This window comes from Penaeus japonicus, unplaced genomic scaffold (genome assembly GCF_977035675.1).
Source record: "Penaeus japonicus unplaced genomic scaffold, GWHDUDI00000001_assembly GWHDUDI00000029, whole genome shotgun sequence".
NCBI lineage: Eukaryota > Metazoa > Arthropoda > Malacostraca > Decapoda > Penaeidae > Penaeus > Penaeus japonicus.
The window spans coordinates 12995906-13000905 of NW_028234431.1; the positions used below are offsets into that span (position 1 = coordinate 12995906).

The 5000-nt window shown below is 37.2% G+C and overlaps 1 protein-coding gene across 3 annotated transcripts in view; it reads left to right on the top strand.

The window, feature by feature from the left end:
- Positions 1-2376: 2376 nt before the first annotated feature.
- LOC122260502 (uncharacterized) overlaps positions 2377-5000 on the top strand; it is a 14519-nt gene continuing 11895 nt past the window's right edge. The window contains exon 1 of one of the 3 annotated variants that reach the window (XM_043027813.2): positions 2377-2595. The gene's annotated coding sequence lies outside the window, so the exon portion shown is untranslated. Of the gene's footprint in view, positions 2596-2639; positions 2866-5000 lie in introns of those variants that run through there. The other 2 variants (XM_043027814.2, XM_043027816.2) reach the window with 2 other exon arrangements.

Here is a 5000-nt window from a genome sequence, read left to right on the forward strand (position 1 = left end):
CTGCACTTGATCACAATACATAAGGAAACCCTTTTTTCAAAGATGAGAGAGGTTAAAGAATAACATCAGTAACATAATACTGGACTCCTCAGCAGATGAAAGGGAATAAACAATTGGAATGAACAATAATTATAATTCCACTGATAAAGGTTCTTAGAATATATGAATCATTATGAATAACAATCACAAAGAGAACAATGAAATGAATGTACAAAGTGGTAATTAAATTTAATCTTTCTGACCTTCATCTGTCTCTGGAATAAATTTCTAATACTGTTCTTGCATTTTGCTATTGTATGGTTTTGCCAAAATATTTTCTGAACTCCCAACTAGAGTATAGTATCTATTAGGTATATTTTTTAATATGACAATGGTTTTAATTTCAAAGCATTTTAATGCATGATTTGATTGATAATGGAAATAATGATTGAGAACACAAAAAGAAATTCCAGAAAATGCCTTTAACACAAAGTTCCCATTTCATGATAGGTGATCATGACAGGAGGATATTAATAACAATAGGTAATAGATAAAATGATGATGATAATGTTGAAGATATTATACTGACAGTAAAGATGATACTGACAACAATTATGCTTGCAAAAGCAAGCATAAAAATGGTAATAATGCTTAAAAAAATCATAATTATGGTACGAGTAACAGTTAATAGCAATGATAGTATAATGATAATAGTTATTTGATCATAATAATACTAATAATGATAGTACTAGTAATATCAGTTATAATAATGATAATGATGCTAATAGTAATGATCGTGACTATGGAAATAATAATACTAATAGAACTAATAAAAATGATAATAATGATAATAACATTACTGATAAATAAAAGCAATTATAATAACAATAATGTTAGTGATCATGATGATATAAATTATAGTAATGATAATAATAATGATATTAATAAAAATCATAATGATAATAAAGATATAAAAATCATGATCATGGGGATATTAATAAAAACATCTGAAATACTATTTACAATAGAAATAACACTAACATAAAGAATGATAATAATTATGATAAGTTTGATAACACTGATATAAAAAATAACATCTACACAGTAATAATGGTTATCAAACTATTGAGAATGATTATGAAACAGTATTGATGATAAAATAACATTCTTAATAAGGATAATTATAGTAATAAGGGTAAGGATAAGGATAAGTAATGATAACAGTAATCATATAATAAAGTAATGATGATTGATGGTTATGAAAAAAGATGATGCTAATAATAGCAATAATAATAATCACAATAATACTAATACTAATAATAATAATAATGATAATAAAAAAAATAATAATAGTAATAATAAAAATTATAATAATAATAATGATAGTAACAATATTCATATTAATAACACTGATAATAATGATAATAATAGTAACAAGAATAATCATGATATTGATAATGGTAAAGATAAATATAACACAAATGAATAAATAAATAAATAAGACAGTTACTGCTACTACTATTGTTATTATGATGATAACAATGATGATAAGGATATCAATACTTTAAATAATGATGATGATAAAAATAATAATAATAACTATGATAATGATAATAATGAAAATGATGATTACAATAATAATGGTAAAACAATAATAATGATGACATTAATATAATACTGATAGAGACACAGCAAAACATTAACAGTAATAGCAGATAACAATAATAACAGCAATTTTAAAACTCTAAGTATTTTGCCATTGCCATTATAATCAGCGTTAGTACTTGTAACCGCTGTTGTTCAAAATAAAAAACTTTAATTCATTAGACAACTCTAGGAAGGCTTGACACACGTCACCTATTTGAGCAGCGGTGCGCGCGCAATTTCTGAGCAAGTGTGCACAGAAACCTTTTAATAGTATACTTTCTATTAGATGTTGAATCCAATGGTAACATCTGTCGCCTCTGCATTTTTTCATATTTGCTCACTAAGGCAGATTGGTAGAGTTGGTTTATTCGTTGTCGTACCTCGCGGATCCTGTCCTGCTCCATATAAGCGACGTCGCACAAAGTCCCTGTAAAGACATTTCCTGGAACAGATAGACACATGTGTTTTGTACTCTAACATCTGCTAGCTAGTTTCGAAATCAAGGATATACCGAGAAGGACATATATATTTATTTGTTAGAATGTGTTCTGCAAATATAGATATTATTCCTGAACATATACACAATTTTATATTACCTACAGTACATTGTACTCTACGCCATGCGTTACCTTAAATTATGTATTAAATTACGAATATCATATAATACATGTTAATGAATTCCCCTACATGCTCCTATGTATTCTCTCTTTCTCTCCACACGTGCACATGCTCACCCGTCCTGTGCACACACAAACGCACACACGCGCACATGCTCCCACGCAGCGTACACACAAACGCACACACGCGCACACAGCTGATGGTCGCCTGGCAGGGAGGGCCGAGGAGGCGAGGTCGACTACCAACACAAAACCTTCACGTCTCCGAACTTCCTGTGACTCACTCAGTTCCTCCATGCCTTGCTGAGGGAGAGCAAAACACCGGGAAGACACGGGCCTTCAGGTAACACAGGTGAGGCGCTGCTGGGTGTGCTCAGGGGAAACAGGAAGGCCTTTACACGAGAAAGGTCTGGGGAGAGACGTTCATATCAGTCGTTGGAAGCGTCATTGATTGTGTTTTAAGGCTAGAACTTAACAGATAACACGTCACTGTAGCCATGGTTTCAGGACCCAGGAACAAGGAACTTTGTGACCATAGCCAGCAAATTCTAGTGTCTTTCTGGAGCCTTTTAAAGAGAGTGATATGAGAATCGCTGAAGATCAGTCGGAAAAGAAGGGAACTGTGAGTGTATAGTATTCACTATTTAACAAGTAGGAAATAGGAAAAAAAATTATGGCAAAGTAAATGTGTCTTCCCAAAATTTGATAGGTATAGATGTGAATATAAAGTAAGAAATTCATAGCATGTGAATTACACCAAGAACATTTGTGTTCAGTAGCTGTGGCAGTCCATGGTTTTTGTGCCTTTGTGGGAAGGAAGTTGTGAGGCAGTGGTCAGTCTTGTTTCAAGGCCTAGGTGAGGGCAGACAAAAGGTCATTTAGCTTAGGAGGCTCCAGTGTGAAAATAGTGTAGACATAGTAGATACTGATAATTTAGTTGAGAATTGTTTTTTTCTAACAATGCTCTTGTATGTAAAGGTAAAATGCTGTAAATGAGTCTCTCACTTATTTTGGTATTCATTGCTTATGTCCAGGGACTTTATATTGTTTCCAATTGTGCCAGTGGAAAAGTAGGTTGCACTCACTATATTGGGTACAAGGAAAGACAGAAGGTGAAGGCCATGCCCTGGAAGGAGGGAGAGGCAGCATATATCTCCATTGAATCTGAGAGTTTGACAGGATGCTGTAGGAATCACTGAACATAGAGCCGTAGTGGTTGCCTTGTGTAGAATATCAGTGTCAGATACTTATAGCACAAAGAAAATAGGGCATTGAATTGATAGATTCATAAATTCTGATGCATTTCTTTGTGAATTTTTATCTGACACCCTCGCATCTACCTCAGGCTTTTCACCAATTGGTTCAGCCATTGGGCCTGTCAGTGCTACAGCGAAAGCCTGCAAATCTCCACCCCTTATGTTCTGGCAAGATACAGCTTGCAGACCTCCCTTGCAATTTATTGGTCAAATAGGAGCCAAACCAAGCACCATCTTCCAGGAATATGTGAGAGGGGATTTGTTGACCTTTTCCGTGGCAAAGTGGCGAAAACATTTACCCTGTTTCGGGCCTTTGGGGCGTTTAAGGGGGGGGGTTTTTTGGAACATTCAGGTTCGGGGGGTTTTAAAGGGGGTTGGGGGGTGTGGGGGGTGGGGTTTGTTTGAGGGTGTGTGGTTGGGGGGTGGTTTTGGTGTTTTGTGTTGGGTGTGTGTGTGTGGGTGTGTGTTTTGTGTGTGGTGTGTTGTTTGTGTGTGGTGTGTGTGTGGGGGTTTTGGGGGGTGTGTGTTGGTTTGTGGGTTGTTGGGTGTGTGGGTGGGGGGTGGTGGGTTGTGTGTGTGTGAGTGTTGGGTTGTGGGGGTGTGTGGGTGGGGTGTGGTTGTTTGGTGTGTGTGTGTGGTGTGTGGGGGTGAGGGTGTTTTGTGTGGTGTTGTTGGTTGGGTTGTGTTTTTGTGTGTGTGTGGGTGTGTTTGTTGTGTGTGGGGGTGGGTGGTGGTGGGGAGGGTTGGGTGGGTTTGGTGTTATGGTGGTGTGTGTGTTTGGTGTTTGGTGTGTGTGTGTTATTGTATATGGTGTGTGGGTGGTGTGTGTTAGTGTGGTTGTGGTTTGTGTTGTGGGTGGTTTTAGGGGGTGGTGATGTGTGGTTGTGTGTGGTTGTGTGGGTGTGGGGGGGTGTTTGTGGGGGGGTGGGTGTGTGTTGTTTTGTGTTTTTGTGTGTGTGGGGAATGTGTTGTGGGGGGGGGGGGGTGTTGGAGGGTTTGTGTGTGTGGTGGTGGGGTGTGGGGGTTGGGGTTGGTGTTGTTTTTGTTGTTGTTTGGGTGGTGTGTGGTGTGGGTGTGGGGTTTGTTGTGTGTGTGTGGGGGGGGGGGTGTGTGGTGTGTGTGTGTGTTTTTGTGGTGTGTTGTGGGTTTTTTGGTGTGTTTTGTGTGATGGGTGTGTGTGGTTGGTGGGGTTGGGTGTTGTGTGTTTGGGTTATGGTGTGGTGTGGGTGAGTGTGTATATAAATATATAATATATATAGTATATATATATATATATATATATATTATTATAATTAGATATATATTTATAATATAATTATATATAAATATATATATATATATATATATATATAATGTGTGTTTTGGGGTGTGTGGGGTGTGGGTGTGGTTTTGTGTGTGGGTGTGTGGTGTGTGTGTTGGGGGGTTGGGGTTGGGGGGTTGTTGTGTGGGGTTGGGGGTTATGTTTGGGGTGTTTTGTTTGTGTGTGTGGTGGGGGTGTTGG